This window comes from Syngnathoides biaculeatus, chromosome 9 (assembly GCF_019802595.1).
Source record: "Syngnathoides biaculeatus isolate LvHL_M chromosome 9, ASM1980259v1, whole genome shotgun sequence".
Taxonomy (NCBI): Eukaryota; Metazoa; Chordata; class Actinopteri; order Syngnathiformes; family Syngnathidae; genus Syngnathoides; species Syngnathoides biaculeatus.
In genome coordinates, this window is record NC_084648.1 from 20,078,732 (window position 1) to 20,100,313 (window position 21,582).

At 45.3% G+C, this 21,582-nt stretch overlaps 1 protein-coding gene across 4 annotated transcripts in view; it reads right to left on the reverse strand.

Moving 5' to 3' along the window:
- Positions 1–21,210, reverse strand: part of LOC133505567 (receptor-type tyrosine-protein phosphatase delta-like) — a 219,288-nt gene extending 198,078 nt beyond the window's left edge. For all 4 annotated transcript variants that reach the window (XM_061828705.1, XM_061828704.1, XM_061828703.1 and 1 more), the window contains exons 1-2: positions 20,972–21,210; positions 18,437–18,535 (exon numbers count right to left, since the gene is read on the reverse strand). The gene's annotated coding sequence lies outside the window, so the exon portion shown is untranslated. The remainder of the gene's footprint in view (positions 1–18,436; positions 18,536–20,971) is intronic.
- Between the last annotated feature and the right edge of the window lie 372 nt (positions 21,211–21,582).

Sequence of the window (21,582 nt, forward strand, 5' to 3'; positions counted from 1 at the left end):
ACGATAGAAAAAGGGAACAATTTGCTGTCCCTGCAAATATGGTCAACAAACATTTGGGGAAACGCAGTTGAGCGCCACTGTCAAAATAAACCCAGTGTGGCAGAAAATTGCACTCGTCAAAATCTAAAAAGATATCATGAATTTAAAAGAACTACAAATAGAAAGCATGAGTGGAGTACGCTGGTTTAATGCAAATAATAAACATCGGTTGAAAATGTAAACAAATGCACGATTGCAGCATCAGAAAGTCTTTTATGTGTACGCGAGAGTCAAAAGTGATCATTTGTGCGTCATTATAAAGTGCAGCATATTCCACGTGGCAAGGTTGTCGTCTTGATGTATCACAACAAAGAGCGAGATCGGTTTCAGTGTGGCTTTTAAAACGTCTGGTGCATATTTTTGCATATTCAAATGTTCACTTGTGAGTTCAAACAAACTCAGACCGCGCGCGAATCGCATTAGGAAACGCGATTCTGCTGAACTCTCAAAGGGTGTCCGACCCGCCCTTGCACAAGACGAGGGTTGTGCCAAAATGCTTGCAGGAGATAGAAAACTTGGTTTAGGGTTGCATCTTAAGAAACTCTGCACGGCTATGTAAAGGTTATCAAAAAGTCACTTCAAAACAGGACAGTTAAAAAAAAATTAATTGCAGAAAAAACGTCATAAGCCTGGGAAAATGATCACCACCTGCATAATATAATTAACATATTACACAAGCGTATTTTTTTCCCCTCCACTCACTTTCGGTGCATATTAAAAAAGCTAAAAACAACAACAAAAACGAACAATGGCAGAATATTACACAATGAATAAATATGTGCTGAAACGTTATTAATAAGCTGAATCCCGCAGTATTTGCAGTACAAGTTTAGGGATATACTTTTAAGGAATTATTTGTATCTTTAGGTCCTGAAACCATGTCCAGAAGGAATAATGCAGTAAGCCTGTTATGAAATGAAATGCCAATACTATTTTCACGTTTTGTGTGGTTTTTTTTTTTCTTTCCCAGTACCACTTTTACAAGTACTCATATTTGACCGTACACTAAAACCCACAATTTTCCGGCTCTCCTGGAACACATTATGGTAATCAAAGTACGGAAAAATGCCTTTCACTATGTAGCGCATCTCTCGTGTATATCTTTAATGAGAGATTGCTAACCTGAGTTAAAATTCGGAACTAATCTATTAAATTAATGGTAATTACTCTAAGATTCTACTTCTTCGAGAAACTACTCTTTACTTGTGCACTTATTCCCTCTCAAAAGGGCTCTGAAATTAAAATTCCCCTAATCAGTGAAGGTTATCCTTATTTAAACCACCAAGCTACCATATAAACTCCCCACTTTTTTTTTTTTTAACTGAATTTCAATCAAATAATAGTCCTGGTTTGTATGAAAACAAAGACTGACCATTTAAAATTCAAATCAAGATTGGAAATTCAAAACCGTTTACAAAACAAACACCCGTTGAAATAATGTCAACACAAAAAGTGCACAATGCACAAATGAGCTAAGCGAAGGGCCCAAAACAAACGAAAGAAATTCAAACGCCAAAATGTCCCTGCAGTGTTTCAAACGGCAGGAGTGAAGAAAGTCGAGGGTTGTGTCCATTTGTCCGGCATCATCCAAGATAAAGAAAATGCACAACCTCCTTGCTAATCAATTTATTTGATCTTTTTACTGAAGCAATTTTTTTTTTAACCGGGTTACACCTATCATACGGCACAGTTCTGCACCGGCGCAAACTACACTTCCAACAAGAATAAAGTCTCTCTACATATGTAAATACACATTTTAGTACATTCAAATAACCTTCATACAGTGAGTAATTATTGTCTTAAAGGCATACATATTTGATCTGGTACATTTTAGCTGTCGCGCAATACAGTCTGGATTTAGCTGGCATGTTGAGCTCAGCAGAATTGCAATAGAGTGCACATTTCATCTAACGCAGAACACGCAAGCTCAACGTCAAATGCATACGATACAAGTCCTCCCACCACTGCACGAGCGCTGAAACGGCCGTCACTGCGTCGAGGACGCCGAAGCGGTAACTGTAATGCAGCATTTGGATGTGGATCTGACCAGAGGTACAGAATTTACACCGGCAGGACCGATATCGAGGTGGCCAATATGAGCGTGAATCCTTTCAGCTTCATCTGGCTCCTCTCGTCTCGCTGACCGAGCCAGTCCCGGGTTGTCTCGACACTTTGAGGGCGGCCGCACCAAAGTAAAACTGCCTGAAGAACGTGTCACGAGCAGGCATCAAAACTTAGCCCGTAGCTTGTAAAAATCTGAATCCCAAGCAGGATCCGACTGAGAGCAGCCACGGTAGCTCCGACAAGGCCACAATCAACCTCGGTGACTTGCGGCTGAAGAACAAGCAAAGGTCTTGCGACTGCAACGTGGCGTTCTGCGCAAATTAACGCCCAGAAGAAAAGGCTGCCTGAGAAACTCGGTGGCTTTCCTGACAAATCAGTTCAAAGAATAGGAGCTAACGATACTGAAAATGAGGAGCTCGGAGACAGTCTCGTAGATTTGGAACATTTCGGAATGCGGCTGAGTGTCTTGACGAGAGCACCGGCAGGCAGGATGTAGGCAGCCTCCACATCAGACCGACCATATTGGAGATCAGGAGTGGGAGGATAAACTCATTGACACTATGGTGCTGTTCATGCTGAGAAGAAACGCCGTCGTGAGGATAAGCGGCACAGAAGACGGATGAAAAAGATTCAAGATTTCAAATGCAATTCAAAGTCGATGATGTTGAAAGGTTAAGGGTGGATAATTCATCCGTTCATCTTCCAGGCCGGTTATCCTCACAAGGGTCACTCGTGGGCGTGCCGGAGCCGACCGCAGCCGACCTTGGGCGAAACCCAGACTACGCCCTGAACTGGTCACCAGTCAGTTGCAGGGCAAATATCAATACAAGCAAATAAAAAATGATTTTTTTTTTCCCTATGAACTGTTTTGCATAAAATACATGACCTCATCGCAAATTTACAGCCCTTATGGATTTTGATGAATAACGCAGAGAGTGCATGCAGCGTATTTTGTTTGCACACCGACGGCAGCAACAACATCGTTCTGACGACGCGGTCGGATTGTTGACGCAAACCCAAACAACCTGGCAGTGGGTCATATCTGCTACATCATTTGGAAAAATGAGTCTGACAATGGGGGGGCATTCTGAATACGAAAGCAACTGATATTCGGTCTCCAGCTCCAAAATGTATTTACTTTTTACATACGCATTATTTACAAGCAAAAAGATTGCGTTGGGGGCTTCATTGACATGCGGACAACACGTCGTACTCGTGTTTAAACAGAAACGCTTGAAATTGAAGAAGGGGGGAGAAAAAAAACAAGGAAAGTGATAATGAAATCAAAATGAATTATACCGCCAAGCCACAGATGTGCATCTATTTCAAAGGTTCACACGTAAGCCTGACGAAGCCGCTCGGTCGTCATCCCCAGTGACGAAAATAAGTATTTGAACCCCCTGCTATATTGCAAGTTCTCCCACTTCGAAATCACGGAGGGCTCTGAAATTTTCATCGTAGGTGCACGTCCGCTGTGAGAGAGATCATCTAAAAAGAAAAATACAGAAATCACAATGTATGGTATTTTTTTTAAACGATTTATTTGTGCGATACAGCTGCAAATACGCATTTGAACAACTGAGAAAACCAACGTTAATATTTGATACAGTTGCCAGGTTTGCACACACCACAGGAGGGATATTGGCTAGTCTGCAGACCTAAACCCACTAGAAAATCTTTGGAGGGAGCTGAAACTCAGCCAAGAAACTTATCTGATCTCGAGAAGATCTGTGTGGAGGAGTGGGCCAAAATCCCTCCTGCATGTGTGCAAACCTGGTGAACAAGTACAAGAAACGTTTGACCTCTGGAATTGCAAACAAAGGCTATTGTACCGAATATTAACAGTGGTCGTCTCAGGTGTTCAAATACTTATTTGCAGCTGTATCACACAAATAAAATCAAAATTGTGATTTGTGGATTTTTCTTTTTAGATGGACATGCACCACCTAGCATGAAAATTTCAGAGCCCTCCAAGTGGGAGAACTTGCAATATAGCAGGGTGTTCAAATACTTTTCTTCACAGTTTGTTCCAGTCCCAGAGCTCCAATATCCAGAAATGATTGGTGAACAACAATATTATGACATGTTCAACGGATGGCCGGAACCTTTGAGGGCTTTGGGCTGCGTTCATCATGATGATGAAAGCCAGGAAACTTTGGAGGAAGAGGAGCGCAAGTCCGGAGTTTTACGGGACGATGAAGCATCGCTTGACAGTCACACCCGCCACCCCGTTGCGCCACATCGAGTGGTCACATTTAACCGTGTTGTTTATCCTCCCCCGAGCATCGACAAAATCAGGAGGGGCAGCACAACGCAATATATGAAAAGGTTTTGATATTTTTAGTTGCCACCTTGGGAAAAAAACAAATGCACTCAAATTGCAGTGTTTCATTTTTAAAAATTTTTTTTCCCCAATGTTATTTGGACCATCTGGAAGGCTTAATTGCCAAAAGAGTTCACTTCTTCGAGCAGACATTTTTAGAATTTAATGGTTAAAAAAAAAAAAAAAAAAAACATATCCTTGAAGGCTTGATTACATAAAGATTTGACAATTAATTCAACTGCCTTAATTTAAAAAAATATCTATATTTTTTTAGTATGGCTGATGCAATTTGAATAGTCCTTTAAACGACTCAGATTATTTAATATGTTCCATTTTTTTTTTCCTTAAAAAAACATTTTAAGTCTCCCTGTTGAATGCTTACGGAGAGGCTCCTGAAGTGGATCTTATATCAAAACTGTTCAAGGCGGCGGCCTTACATCACACCTGAAGGTTAGTTGATGTTTTGAGGACATAATTTACTGGTTGAAAATCTTCCCATTTAATGACTAAATGGGTGATATGAGACACTAATTGTGACCATTAAAAAAAATATATATATGCAGAACCCATTTTTTGTTGTTGTTTTGTAGCAGCCTCAACCATTTTTTAAACACGTGGTGTGAGAAGTAAAAAATATGACATCTTCTCATGCTACATTGGCAAAGTTATGTTTTATTTTATAAGTGATAAGGGCCAGAAAAATATAAAAATCCTCAAACAAAATGAATGATGAAAATCAGTTTACAATCTAATAGTTTTATCTGGGAAATGCGGTTTGTTGAAATGTTTCCAAAAAATAATATTACCGAGCGTTACCGCAGATATCAGCAATCAAGTGCCTGGTGAACCACCTGCCACATTTCATCGTCAACAGATCAGCAAGTTTTAGGAGGGAATGAAACTCGCGCACGAAGCCTCATCGGAACGCGCAGCCTTGGCCCAGAAATGTCTCATCAACGTCGGCGGGCGCCTGCACTTCACGTACGTTTCCGCCATATTTGGCGTCACCTGAGCCTGCAAGCGGGCATCAGCGTCTTACAACGGAAGCGATACTGAACTGCAGTTGTACGACGGTACTTTTATTGTCGGTTCTTCGATATGTCGAAGAAATACAGACAATTGAAATTATGGTAGCTAATTGCCGCCACGGTGCTACAAAAATGAGTCAAACAGGAACATCAATATAAAAGCTAAATAAACATACAGTATAAAAAAATATTACTTGAAATGCGCAAATATCAAAAGTCAGTTGCCGTGCAAGCAGCTGAGAAAGAGAAATTTTGACATGGAAAGGGTAGAAGGAGGTGAGATGATCCAACACGGAACAGGAATGACGATGACTCGGCACGTCGTTGGCTGTGGAACGCTCCGGGACAATTTGAAAGTGGTGGAAATTTCAGCTGTTGCCTGAAGAGACGCTGGTTTGGGCGGCCATTAAAACGCTCCCCAGATTTTCTAATCATTACATCCACGGGGCTTCTGTCTGGAGGCAAGAAAGAAGGCGAGGACGCAACACTCCAGGCGAGACAACAGGCAAAAAGTGCCGCAGTTAAGATGAACCCAATTAGATTAGGATGCGTTACACTTATCCGACAGAAATTGTCGTCATTGGCGGGAACGGATCATCCCGCTGCTCCAGGGATGCGCCATATTGGGAAAACTAAATCAAATTGTTCGACCTGCAACGTGAAGTTATGCGGGATCCGAGTTGGGAGTGCCAACAACTTCAAAGTTCAGTTCATCATTCCAAAAAGGAACTAGTGCAGTTCATAAGTCAACTTTTTGAACGAGGTTCACTGATCCAAAAACAAACTAGTCCGTAGTTCTTGTTTTTCTTTGCCCCAGTACGTTCCGGATCGGCTACGCCCCTCAAAAATGAAAACTTGGACAAAGAGCAAAATAATGCATATGTCCATCCATTATCTACCACTTTTCCAGGTCAGGTCACAGGTGAAGTAGCTTCAAGCAGGGATACCCAGACTTGCCTTTCCCCAGCCACTTCTACCAGCTGTTCCTGAGGGATCCCGAGGCTTTCCCAAGCCAGCCGAGACACATCGTCTCTCCAGCCTGTCCTGGCTTGTCCTCGGGGGTCATGCCCGGAACACCTGAGCAGGGAGGCGTCCGAATCAGATGCCCCAGCCACCTCATCTGGCTCCTCTCAACGCGGAGGAGCAGCGGCTCGACACTGAGCCCCTCCCGGATGTCCGAGCTTCTCACCCCATCACTACGGGAGAGCCCGGACGCCCCGCGGAGGAAACTCATTTGGGCCGCTTGTATCCGGGATCTTGTTCTTTCCCGTCACGACCCGCAGCTCGTGCCCGTCGGTGAGGGGAGGAACGTAGATCGTCTGGTAAATTGAGAGCTTCGCCTTGCGACTTAGCGCCCTCTTTACCACAACAAAGTCCGCATCACTGCAGACGCCGCACCGATCCGTCTGTCCATCTCCCGCTCCATCCTTCCCTCACTTGTGAACAAGACCCCAAAATACTCGAACTCCTCCACTTGGGGCAGGATCTCATCCCCGACCTGGAGAGGACACGCCACCCACCACGATCCTGACGGGCTACGCCCCTCCAAAACGAAACCTTGGACAAATATAACAAAATATTGCAGATGTCTTATGCATTATTATGACCCACTTGAGGATAACGGGTGAGCTGGAACCAGTCCCAGCCGACTTGGCAACAGGCGGGGAACAACCGAGCCGATCGAAAGGCTCAAACAGTCAAAGGAGGACTCGCACGTGTGGAGAGTGGAAGAGTCTTTCATCTAGCTCAGATGCACGTCTTCGTCACGTGGGAGGAAGCCGGAGCACCCTGAGAAAACCCACGCAAACATGGGGGGGGGGGCTCATGCAAAATCTACACGGCAAGATCAGAGCCAAGATGGTGAGCGCAAACCTGTGTGGGAGACGCGCTAACCACTCGCCCCACCGCACTGCCGCTGTGTGCGGTGGAAAAGAAATTTATCACTAGTAACTTTGCGTTCAAAATTTTTTTGAATCATTAGCGGTTTTTGTTTTGCATAAAATGGTTGCCCTCGAACTCCCGAGTTGCTTGTCAATGACCTATAATGACATTTTTCTTCAATAATTTGCCATTGTAAATTAAAACAGGCTAATCGTCACTTTTTATTGCGACGAATTTGGAAAATGTGATTCACGTAACAACCTAAAATGGTCAGAAGGGGACAACCGTGATGAAGTTAATGTTGATTTCTGGCAAAATCAGCTGAGATGAATTCCAAGTCAACCGCGGTGGAGAAAAGTGATGGAAATATGGATAGCTAAACAAAATGTTCCAGTTTATAGTTCATCATCTCAACATGTTAAGTGCATTTCTCAAAAGTGAACAATTGCCCAAATTTGCCAGTGCTCCAGTCGCAGGCCTGAGCGAGGACCCAAATGAAGCATTGTTATTTCCCCAAAACATTCATTGATTAAAAAAGGAAGAAAAAAAAAAACACAAGAGCTTGATCAGCTCATCTCAAAATACCTTATCTTTTGGACTAATTATAGTACTTTGCTTTTTGCACAAATACTTCAAACATTCTCCCGAGAACAGACTCCACAATTGCACAATTAATGTCATTTTTTTTTTTTCCTGCCTCCAACGCAAAACATTGCTCATTTCCTTCTTCCCTCAATTTTGCATCTGGCCTCCCTCATCTTAACTCTTCCCTTCGCTTCGTATCTTTCGAGATTGTCAAACACGTATTTGTGTATTTTACAAAAGAAACGTGTGACACACTTTGATGTGCTGAAGTTGTCACCTAGCGATGACTGCAAATTAACTCTCTCTTCGCTGTTTATAAATAGATGAAGTGCGGGGAACAACGCGAGTCAAACGCAACACGCTCGCCACGCACTCACTCATACGTGTTAACCAACCGGTGTCGACGTTCCCCAACGCCAGTTAGCGATTGCTTCATTTTGTCGGGAGGAACGTTCGCGGGAGAGCGAGCAAGATGTCATCCCTCCTCTGCTGGCGATGGGCTAAAAATAAGAAGTGGGTTTCTTTTAAAAGTGCAGATGAAACGCGCTTTGTTTGCGCACGTTGCCGCTTTGAAATCTGCAGCGAGCGCAAGAAGTTCCTTTCACGCCTCCCTCAGCCCCCGAAATAAGAAGCCTCCTCTGAAAACTCTGACCTAATATTTGACAGCCAATCAAGACATGCGGCAAGCAAGTGAGGATGAGCGCATTTGGAAATTTGGCAGTCGGAAACAGATTTGATCTTGCGGTCGGGTTTCCTCCTCATTTTGTCATCAGGAAATTCCACTGACAGGGTAACCGGCGGACGACGAAGGATTTGCCACCGTCGGCTCCACAGATGCTTTTTGTATGTCGGTTGCACTTGCACTCTATTAGGGATTATTTCATACTTTGACAACGTGCGATTGGCCGGCGGGCGACCAGTTCAGGGTGTCGCCCGCCTCCCTCCCTCCCGAAGATAGCCGGTGGTAGGATGCGACTTCAATGCAACACATTGTCATCAATCAGGTGCACGACGCTGGTCAACCCGCCACTTGTTTGCATTTCCGGACACTTTACAGCACGGGGTGTCAAACTCATTTTTGTCACGGGCCACAGTGGACTTGCGCTTTCCCTCAAAGGGCATTTACGGCTGTGAAACGATGAAAAAAAAAAAAAAAAATCTTTAACCGCCTCATCACATTCACACGTGGAATTCATGAGCGAGTTTTGGAATTTGAAATCAACGGTAATGGGTTTGTCCGACTATGGATAGGTTTCCAATTGCACCATCTTGTGTGCCATAGGGGTCGGAGAACACAGCTGATAGGTCAAGCGTGATTTTTTTTTTTTCCATCGTTAATTTATTCGATTGGTCTAAGTTGGTGACATCATTGGAAACCTATCCATTGTTGTGTGGTAACACAAAAATTCTTGTAATAGCTTAACGTTATCATTTATGGTAGGACAATTTGAAATTTTGGTACAGATTTGAACAAAAGAAAAACATCATGGGCCACATAAAATCACGTGGCAGGCCGGATCTGGCCCCCGGGCCTTGAGTTTGAGACCTGCGGTTTTTGAGTCTTCAATGGACCCGAAAGGCGTCTTTTGGGAAAGTGGCCAATAAGGAGGGGATCCTCCAAAGTCAAACTGTGGCTACAAAAAAAAAAAAAAAAAAACTGTACGTGCAATTTTTGGAAGTAATTGCAATCATCACACACTATTGAAATGGTCCCTGAATGAAAGTGAATTTTATTTGGACAGCCACAAGTGACAATGAACAGCTCAAGGAAGTGTGAGTCCACGCAAGAGGCAAACGTCCACGCATCATTTACTAAGTGTTCCAAATGCATATCGTGAGCGTGACAAATCATTTCTTCATTTGCTCAAAGTAGCGGCGTGATTGACACTGTGTGTGATTCAAATGCGCTACTGTAAATAGAGGAAGACCCCTTTGGAAAAAAAAAAAAAAAAGGACTTGTGAGACATAATGAGGGATTGTATTCATGAGCCGAGCTCTATGAGAGTTTTCACATCATCTACGGCGAGCTAATCAACATCATCTATTGTACGCGGTCTTTGTTCTCGGCGTAACGCTTCCGGATGGGTTCAAAGGCCCGGGAAACGTGGAAGGAGGACGGCAGGAGAGGGAGGGGGGGATGATGCGCGCGTTTGTGTCTTTGAGCCACTTCTTGTGTCAGGAGACCAATTACGTCTCCGAGTTGCTCTTCAAATGAGGCGCAGCCAATCGCTGCCTTTCCCCCCGATTTAGCTTCCACGAGAACGAAAACCAACCTCTTCGGTGCGCCTACCAGCGCACTACATACAGTATACTGTACATCTAGAGAGGGGGTGGGGGGGCGGGGGAAGCCCCTCCCCACTAGGTCAGGGGCTCATTTTGGCAGACTCTGGGCGCTGTTATATAAGCTTTTTCCTTTTTTTTTTTTTTAATTCCTCGCCCCGTGCAACGGCGGCTGTTTTGCTTAACAGGTGAGGATGTAACAAAAATATTGATTTTGGACAAACAAATAGCTGCCAACTCACTGACTGGACGGAACCCACAGGTAAACAGAAAAAGAATACCAATATTGATCGGAGAAAACAAATATTTAGCAACGGACTGACGTCGGTGTGTGTTTGTGTAAACAACATGAGATGAATCCAAAGTGGAGGGAAATGTAATGTAGCAATCACGTGTCAGTTGTGCAAAACTTGAAAAACGCCATCGTACAGCTGACGCGGGACTTGCCAGCAGATCCCGTCGGCGCAGAACGCGTTACTGCGACTCGACAAATCTGCCATTTTGGTGAATCGACCACAGAAAGGTAACAACAAGGGAAGGGAAAATGTGATAACCACAAAATTATACACAGGTAGACCATAGCCGGGATTCAAACCTCTCAACTGTGAGGTACTAAATTAAAAGTGGGGGGAAAAAAAAACTAAAAACTGTAAAGTGAACAAATATGACCCTCAAACAATCAATAACATTTCATTTGGGGAAAATGTATTGCACTTCCAAACAGGTCTCCGAAACGGATTCATTTGACCTTTATGTTTGCGCTGCATTTACATTCGCCGACAAATCTTCATCGAGTCAATTTCCACGCAAGTTGTCTTGAAGAGGCTTGCTTTTGAAAGCGCACGCAGTCCAACTGTATAAATGTGCACGCTTCCAGTAATCCAACATTACATGCTTCCATTAATCCTTGGTGGTGCGTTTATCATCTTCTTCTTCTTCTTCTCCTCCTCCCGCGCGGAGGGACTCGGGACAAGGCGCCCACTCGCAGGTAAGCCCCACTCCCGCACCTCGGCCACGGCCGCTAATCCCGCATCCAGATACCGATTAGGAATGCGGAAGGAACTGGAGAGAGAGAGAGAGAGAGAGAGGAGGTGGAAGACTTTTTCTGTTTGTTTTTATTTTTGCTTGGACCCGGTTATGCGACAGCCGCATCCAACCACGGAGAGTAAATCCCAAGATTTTTGGTGAGCAGTTTTTAAGCGGGTTGCCCTTCCCGAACCGGAGAAATCCGCGCGCCGTTGAAGGATCGGAAACGCTCAACCGCCCGCACTGAAGCACCCAAAAGTGACCGCTGGGAGGAAAACTCAAGGACCTGATGGAGACGTCACGGAGGCTAACCGTCACCCTGCCGTGACCGCATAAAATATCGTCATATTTTGGTGACCTGAGTCAGTCACGGCGACCTCCCTTCCATTGAAATAGGCGCTTGGTCGCACATCCTGACTGTCAACATGAAAGAATTACTTCATTCAAACGTGAATCGAATCACATTAAAATGGACGCTATAGCGATGCTAACACGCACATTTTGCGTCCAAGTTTTTCCCGTGTTCCAACGACATGGAATCCGATTGCAGCTTGGCTGCTTGCTGTGAAGTTAAATATTGCTTCCCCGCTATTATCTGCCATCAATTTTGGGCGAAACCTCTTGTGAGAGCCTGGGTAGCTTTCCCCAAATCCGTTTCCCAATCTGGGAAAGGAGCCCAGGGTTTCATGGCCATGACAGGAACAGGAACAGTAAAAGAGAGCAGCAAATCGGTTTTTTTTGTCCTGCCAGTCTTTTTTTTTTTTTTTTGCTGTACGGCAGGAGAGCGTCCACCCTCTCCCGCGGCGCCACCGACGTGCACTCGAGTCGGCTCCAAAATGCTGCTTTGGAAAACAAGATGGAGGAAACCCTCGTTTCCCCGCATCTCCGTGGGGCGATTGGGAGGCAAATGAAAGGGATTCCGATGATTTGCTGTCGCACGGATGCAGCAGGACGAAGACTCTCTCCTCCTTGTGCATCCTGAACTTTATGAAATAAAACCACAGGAGTCTCGCGTTTGTAAATGAGGCTGCAAGTTTCAAGGTTCGAACGCGCCCGCCTCCATCTGCTCGGCCTCACCGATGTGCTTCAGCGGCAGGCGCGTGGCCCGCGGGGCGATACGGAGCAGAAAGACGTCGTCGACTCCCTCATCGCTGAACCTTTCCGCATCCCAACGGATGGACGCGCGTGCCTGGAGTTTAGCGTCGTGTTTTTGTTTTTTTTTTGTTTTTTTTTTTTTCTTGTAAAACACGACAACGAAAGTGGCAGGTGTGTTTTCATTGCGTCATGTTGGCAAAACAAGTGCATTGTTCAAGCACAACCCAGCAGCAAAGCTAATAACGCTCCAGCTGTTACCGCGACACTCTTCCGCAACATTAAAAGAGAACCCAGGCGTCCCGGCCCCTTTCCGGTTTATCGGACTTCAGACGCAGAAGATCGCATTGTCAAAAAACAATTCACGGATTTGGGTTCACAGAAACATATCACGAAAGCAAATTTCTGTCTGGGTTCATTTTTCCTTGAACAAAATGAAGCATTTTGAATATTCCTCATTCACAAAGTTCACCCAAAACCCAAGCTATTTGTCTACAGTCTATCCTAGATTAGATGGAAATACATCTATAAACGGTCAGATTATGAGATGGAAGAACGCATCACGGATGACCTCCATTTTGTGTTTCTCTCCCGTGCTGAATTTGTTGCCAGGTTACGCTGCGCTGCCGCGAGCCGCTATGATGTCACACTACTCGCGTACTCGCCGGTCAGCCTACACGCCAGCCGGACAAGAGTTGACAAATTCGGAACGCAGAGATTCCATTCATCCGTTTTCTCCCCTGCTCATCCTTTTTCCGGGCTGCACAGAGAGAACACCTTGTCGGACCGCCGGACAGACGATCGCATGGTGAGGCCAGCGTAGTAGCTCAGTGCAATTAATATTAAAAAAAAAAAAAAAAAAAAAGAATGCTTTTGTCAAATGTGTTCAAATGATTCTCTATGCAAGTAGAGTCCTCATTATTAAATGTGGTATAATTACGAGTTGACTCAAATATGAACTCGTTTCGTTTGCCCAATTGGACATTATCAGAGAGTGCAAGCGGAGTAGTAAGCGGCGAGTGTGCGCAAGCCCACTTGAAAGCAGCGTTACAAAATCTGCATCGTAAAAGGCAAAACAAAGCAGAGGACCAGCTGACTCCGGAGACCCTGAGGCTCTCTGACCTATTTCCGCCCCGGAGTTGCATCTTCATCACGAGCAGACGCCTCCCCACTGCACCTGGATGATGCACGACCACGAGCGGAATCGGATACTTGTGCGCATGACTGCTCCGTGCATCTTCGCAACGACCAAACCGTCTTTCTTTTTTTGGGTTGCCCACCGACGTGAATACACAGCGAGTTGCTTCTCCTCCTCCTCATCCTCATCCTCATCATCGCTCTCGTGTCCGGTGTTGCTTGCTACACGCGTACGCTGGCACGAACCCACTCGGACGCCCACGCGGATCCTGTTACACTAAACGTGTTCGCGGCCAGCTCAACCCGATTCAAAGAGCCGAAGAGAAAAGTCTAATGACTGACGATGAGGCCGCAATATTCGCATCGGCAGCAGAAATGGCCCAAACAGGTTATCTGGGACCGGCAGGCGCTGAGCTGATTTGCCACGTGGTGAGGAAGGATTGGTGGAGACCATTAGGCCGCCATCAGCGCACACACACGCACACGTCGGCCGGCCCCAGCTAAATATTCCGAATTTCCCAGGAGTGGCCGCCCCCACCTCCTCCCCGCAAAAACCCTCCTTCTCTTGTGTACTTTCCCACTACTTTATGCTGAGGAGGCAAGCAGGTAAGCAGACGCATCAGCATCAGGAGTGCAAAGGTGCCGTTAGTCTGATGGGCCCTGAAGCTGTCTGCCGTCGCTGCGAGGACCGCGGCGCCTCTCGGCCTTCTCCTTTGCGCCCGACACGCCTGTGAACCGCCGCGTCACATCGGCCACGCCCGATCGGAGCCAAAGAACGCGTTGTACGTCTCGCACAGAGCTCAAAGCCGAACCGCTGCGTTTGTTGACGCTCGCGTGAAAGTGCCGCTTCTCTGGCGACGGTGCATTTGGAGTCTCTCCCGCTGACGTAGGCCCGAGAGGCGCGTTCTAACCGAGAGGAGGTGATGTAATGCTTTGTGAAGGTACAAGTCAGACTCTTTATTTTTTCACTCCTTCCTCCTCCTCCCCACTTTCCTCCCTTGTTGCCGTTTCGCTCTCACTTCCTCCGTTGTCATCTCAGCTTCTCTTTCGGTCTTTGGCAGCCTTCGAATCCTCTGGGAGCATCGGAATGAAACTCAACAGCGCCTTGACATGGCCACAAAGGGAAACTACACTTTTCCAAATGAGCGGAACAATCTGCACTCGTCCATTTTCGAAGAGATTATTTGATCATGTTTGCGAACAATAGGTGGCAGGAAAGTGATTGACTTCCACGGACCTGAACTGAAACAAGGAGGGGCAAAAAAAAATGACGTGTTTTGGGTTTCCTTGCTAGCTGTATCTCAAAAGACTGGGGGGAAGACAAAAAAAAAATTCAAGTGAATCCATCAGAACCTGCGTGTGGGGAGGATGAATCGAGTTGACGCAGAAAATGGCAGGACAGCCCGGTTGGTGCACATATTTTTACGCAGCCCTCGAACATCTGGTTAAGTGAGGAGTTTGGTCAAAGCCAGCGGCTAACCTGCAAGCTAAAGTCGAGCCTATTGCGCGCTGTTCGTTTCACTGTCAAAAGAACCGATCGGTGCCATTAATCTGAGAGACAGAAAAGTCAATTCATTAGCCAGTCCCTCGATGATGATGTTCATTATGTCTGATCTTGCACCGTGTCTCTTTTTTTAATCAAATTTACCCATTGAAAAGTAATTAAGACCAGCTTTCAGTCTCGCTTATGAGCATTTTACCCGAGTAACATCTTTTTGCCACTGACATTTATCCTACGGCAGTAGAGACGGAGGCTAAAATCTTCATTCGAGCCATTTCGATCTCCTTTGGTCAAACGACACGCAAGACTTTCTCTACTCGCGAGAGGTCTGGAGGTCGCTCTCGTTTATGCCGCCCGGAAGTGAGAGAAACGTCACTCCGAAAAGGTCTGAAACGCTCGTCCTCATTGGTGGCGCGAGCGAGCCGTAGCCTGCGCCAGCCGACTTTGGACGATCGGCTGGGTACGCCCGAGACCGCACCCCCACGAACACCCGGGCCGAGACTCAAAGACTGAACCTCGTAACTGTAAGGAACCATTGAGACCACGTTCTGGATGGAGGTGACGGATCGTGTCCAGCGGGACTCTCCCAAAATTGAATCGGGTCATTACTCAGGCCCCTCGTTGTCCATCTATCCATTTTCTTTGCTGCTTATCCTCATGAGGGTCACGGGGAGTGCTGGAGCCAATCCCAGCTGCTATCAGGCAGAAGCTGGGCACACCCTGAACTGGCCGCCAGCCAATCGCAGGGCACATAGAGACAAACAACCGCCGTCACGATCACACCCGGGGGCAATTTAGAATGTACAATTAAAGTTGCATCTTTTTGGGATGCAGGAGGAAACCCGAGTGCCCGGAGAAAACCCACACAGGCACGGGGAGAACATGCAAAGTCCACACAGGCAGGTCCGGGATTGAACCTGGGACCTCGGAACTGTGAGGCCAATGCTTTACCAGCGGATTCACCGTGCCGCCCCCTCGTCGTCTATTTTTATACATACATTACTCACTAAAACCTGAGACCATTTGGTTTTTGGGTGAAATTCCAGGATGAACCTCAAATGCACTCCAATCTTGACAGGTGAATGAATGACATTTTGGTTTTAGTGCTTTTTGCACAACAGGGAGCTGAATGAAAGGTTTTATTATTTTTTCGGAATATTAAAGTGCATCTTTCTGTGACTCTTCCAATCTCTACATCGCTTTTGCAACCTGCTGAATGATGAAATTGCAGTGACACCAAGCTCAAATTCCCGTCGAGAACATTCCGCGTGAGGCCTCGCGATGGATTCCGACAATTGACTCGGCCTGACACGACGACGGTTGCTTACTTTGTAGTTTTTGTTGTTGAAAAGGGGAAAATTGGAATTCCATCAAAGAGGCTTGTTTTTTTTTTTTTTTTTTTTTTGTGAAGATACTTTCGAGACAATTCCTGTGTCACAACAAGCCAGACGCATGAAACATTTATTAGGCTTCCCCACTAAGGAGTTCTAAACCAGCGCTCCTCCTCCTCTTCCTTCCTCCCTTGTTCTCCATCTTCAACAAAGTACGATCGGCACCGCCTCCTCCTGAGAGAAACACAAACTCTCGGGAAGAACTTCAAACGCTCTCCTTCGCATGCCCATCTCTTTATGAAGTTGAACAAAAAAAAAAAAGACACCAGTTATCCTTTGACGACCCTCCGTGACCGACCGTCACGCCACAAAGCCCCCACGTGGAAGAGCACGTGGGCCAATGCGCTCTCGCAAATTCAAATTGCACTTTCGAATATATTATCCATCCACTAGCCAAGCCGCTTATCCTCACAAGGGGCACGGGAAAGCAGGAGGCGGGGTACACCCTGAACAGGTTTCCAGCCAATCGCAGGCCACATAGACACAAACAACCATTCGCACTCACCAACACACCGACGAGGCAATTTAGAGTCTCCCATGAACGCGAATGTACCAAATCACTTCAAAAATTTACACACCATCAATGCAGATGCCGTACATACATGCCTAAATTACCACAATACGAACATCCAATTAGCAGACATCAAATGCACGTCGGATGAAATATTGATAAGGTGAAAGAAACATTTATGTAATCCACATTGGCGCCTTTATGTAATTGTTCCACTTACAAGGCCAGGCACAGAGGTATCGTTTCTTTTCCTTCATTTCATCACATAAAAAAAAAAAAAAAAAAAAAAAAAGAACAGCGGGAAGACACGAGCGGCTGTCGGAAAATGCGCTTTTTCCTCTTTTGTCGGCGGCCCGCCCTGCGTTTCCGCCCCCAAACACAACGTGCAGCGTAGCGCGCAGCTTTGCACGACTGTTGACGACAATTTGGTGGCTCGCCGTTCAGCGAGCGGATTTCGGCTCCGATTTGAGCTCCTGATCACGGAGCCTTTGCGGGAGCAGAATCCTGCTTGGGTGTTTGAATTCTTTCCAATTAATTGTAAATTGTCAAGGCTTGCAATGCGCAAGTTGAGCGACGTGCACAAGTCGGGCTGCGGGTTCATGTTTCCACGGGGCGAGAGAAAACGAGGGGAGGACTGAATAATTCGACGTAACTTCCACGCCTTATCAACATGCCACTTTTCCTTTGAAAAGGCTGCTCCTCACTAAGGCCGAATAAATTAGAAGTCTAAATTGGAATAATAATGAGAGCATACATTATTTCTCTTGCTTGGCACTGGTGGATGTTGTTGTTGTTGTTGTTTGTGTCAACAGGAAGTCTCAGATCTCCATGCATGCAAAGGAAGGGAAAGAAAAGAAAAGAAAAAAAAAAAAAAAAAAAAAAAAGGTAACTTCACAAGTTTTAACTCTGACCCAAAAAGATGGCCCAGATATTTGGGAAGCATCGTATTTATATTTTCTTGAAATGAATGACACAAAGATGGAAAGCGAAGTACAAAAAGAAGATAATTATTCTTGCCTTCTTTCATCGTAAATGCAATGTAGTTTGTGCTGTAAGAATGCAAAAGGTTTTTTTTTTTTTTTCATAATTTATGAATAAAAATAGTGATGTAGAGATTACAGCATTATGACAATAAAAGGCATGACAATGTTGTGCCGATATACGTTAACTACTGCAGGGTGAAGAGGTCATTTGATAATTCCCTGAATTGCTGACCCCAATGACCAAGATGTGCAAATTGACAACTGTTCCAATTTAAAAGGTGATAGCCCCCTCTGCTGGTGTGACACGCATCATGACCTCAACCCAAAAGCCAAATCGGACTCGGTCACCGGCTTCCATCGTCTCAAGCGCAGCAAAACCGCAGCCACCGGTACAACGCGCCCCGAGGAAGGTTCTCGTTCCGTTGTTCTACAACGCCAGGCGGCCTTTCGTCTCAGCTGCCCTCAACTGCGTGCACGGGAGATGAAAGGCCGCGACGGGTTTGTCTCAAGAGGCGAAGCTCATCTCCGATGCGCAGTTGACGGGCAGCGAGTTTAAAATATACGCTTAAAAAGTGAGGAGCTGACGTGGACTCACCGCTGGGAGCGTGAAAGCACGTGCTCCGGGGTCAGCGGGTCGTCGGGGCACGCTGCTCGGGGAATCGACCCCACGTGTGGCGCCCCTTCTTGAGGCAACCTGCAAAGAAACAATTTTGACTTGTGTATTTATGGTCCATATGCCATGGACAATAAAGCATTTTTTTTTTTTTTACAATCGTAAAGCTAGTCAAATTGCTCCTTTTCCACTAATAAATTCCACAACTCCTGATCTAAAAACATACGTCGTTCAAAGTTCCACAATTTTGGAAAACAAGAAAAACATTTTAGCATTTTCGATTCCAGGCAGCAATGAAACAACGAAGCCAAAGTGCTAGCGACGATGCTAACGTGCGACGCTCGCGCGTTTAGGTTGCACGCCTCCGTCGTGGCCTGGGAGCGCGTCTGAAATTCCAACAGCGAGATATGAAATGCAGACGGCAACTCGTGCAGCCTGCTTGTTACTCCCAAGGTTGCGTCTTCCGCTTGCTCAAAGAATGTTGAACGCTGCTCACGTTTGGCTTGCCCGGAGGTTACTTTGCCGTTAGGCGCGATAACATAATCGCACCCGATTTAATTGGCGAGACGTCTTTGAGAAAAGTTTACCGTATAAAAGAATCAAATTGCATTTTAAATATCACCCAGTAAGGTTATTAAATGAAAAAGTCATGCTGGGGAAGCGGACACTGCCAGCAAGCTATTATGGCTCATTGTACATCTCGTCATCGAAAATAAAACTCCGCAATAATGAAAAATGTAGCGTTTTAAATTAAGTCTCAAAAATGTGTCAATGTTTTGTGTCGCGTTATATTGTTTTGCAGCCGCTTGATGGTGTTAATCAGGCTCGACAGCAGCTGCCGTTTCGGCCACTGAACACAATCCCGAGGCCGATGATGACCCCAAAATGTGCGTTGATGGGCCGTGCACACAAAGATTATGGAATTGATTTAAAAAAGAAAAATGTTTCAGAAGGTACTGAAATTATGGGCTCAATCTCATTCCATTTAAACAACCAATAAAATGAGAAAAGAATATACTGTAACAGCTCAGATGGATTATTTTCGAGACTTTGATACATCCATCTTCTTAGCTGCTTATCCTCACAATTGTCACAGGGAGTGCTGGAGCCTATCCCAGGAGGCGGGGTACACCCTGAACTGGTCGCCAGCCAATCGCAGGGCACATCGAGACAAACAGCCACACTCATGATCACATCTAAGGGCAAAATTTAGTGTTCAACCCATGTTGCATGTTTTTGGGATGTGGGAGGAAACCGGACTGCCCACCCCACCCAGAGAAAACCCACGCAGGCACGGGGAGAACATGCAAAATCCACACAGGCGGGGTCGGGATTGAACCCGGGCCCTCAGAACTGTGAGGCCAACGCTTTACCAGCCGATCCACCGTGCCACCCTGAGTCAGTTATTGTATTTAAAAAAAAAAAAAAAAAAAAAAAAAAATGAAAAAAATGACTATTTCGTGGTCTGGGGGACAATTTTTATGATCTGACTTCAATTCAGTCCAGCACTGGAAATGCACCATAACTGATTTTGCTTCTTCAGTTCCATAGAGTAAAAATAATGTATATTTTCATATATCAATCATCGCATTACATGGCAATGATATCATAGCATAAGTTACGCTGCGATTACCTCTCCAAAAACAAGCGCGTCGGTGTTCCCGAGCCTGCACACGAACCCTCCGGACAGCATGCGTGCGCGCCCGGAGATATGAAAGTACTGTAAAGTGTGTGCACAATAAGCTCCATTGAGGTCAATAATCCTGTGCTCCAAACCGAGTCACAAGCTTTGCGTGGAGTCCGACTGCCTGGTAGCACAAAGAACAACGTGCAGCTCATGTGGCTGCATTAACCTTTTCCCACCAAATCCTCGCCAGTCACGAACGAGGCAGAACCAGAAGGATCGGGTCCTTCTCCAACGTATTTCAAGGGCCCAAATGCAAACGCTGAGGTGATTGAGAACAAATGTTTCACGTTTTTTTTTTTTTTTCCTTTTCTTGTTTTAAAAATCAGGTTTGGCGTTGATTTCAAACAAGCGTTCAAGTTGGATTCGTTGTTCGGCACCCATGACTGACGGACCCGAATAACAATCAAGACCACGAAGAAAATGTGAAATGCAAAAAAAACAAAAAAAAAACAAAAAACCAAAACAAATCATTACAACTGACCAGGACAGAATTCCAATTGAGACAGCAGAAATAAAAACAGAAATCTCGGAGCCCCCCCTCCCGCTATGACAAGCAGAACATGAGAATAAAATGCAGCCTTTGGTTAACACCTGCTGGTTATGCCACGAAAAAAAAGAAAATAAAATAAACACGCAGTACAAACTTTGTGACGCTGTGGCAGATCATGGACACACAAATCTAAATCCAGACATTTAAAAAAAAAAAAAAAAAAAAGCGAGGATTTCAATTGTGTGCGCCCTCCCGTCCCGTGTTATTATTATTATTATTTTTAAATGTGCACATTAAGGTTGTGCTACGTAGTTTGAGCTCACGTTGTTTGGATACCGACCTGAATCCATTCAGCCGCCGTCGTTTTGAAATTCGCCGCTGCTTCCTGGTTGATTGCGTCATCGGCACGAGTGACGACATATTTCTTTTAAAAGCAGCTGCACAACGAGACCTTGTAGTCGACTTTTTTTTTTTTTTTGTCTAAGTTCAAGTTAAAGCAAACTCACGGACAGTCGTTTTTGACCTTTGGTGCAGGAGCAAGAAAAATACTGCGCGAACGATCTTAAAATGGCAAACACCTGTGAGGAGGTCAGAGTTCAGGGATGTGGCCACGTTACCGTAATATACATAAATGTGGAACATTAAAATGTATATTTATACTTTTTTTTTAACCACTTTGTGTACCTGTACACGACTATACATTGTGATTGTATTTTTATTTTCCATTCAATTAATTAAATATAATGCACTCTGTTGACTTTTTGGAAATATTTTGGGAACACACACACACCTAATCCAGATATTCCCCCCCCCCCCCCAAAAAAAAAATCAAGGTTGTTTGCTTCATTGGAAGGAGTGATGACATATTTCTTTTAAAAGCAGCTGCACAACTAGCCGTTGCAGTCGACATTTTTACGCTAACGAGTAACGCGTAAATAAATATGTAACATA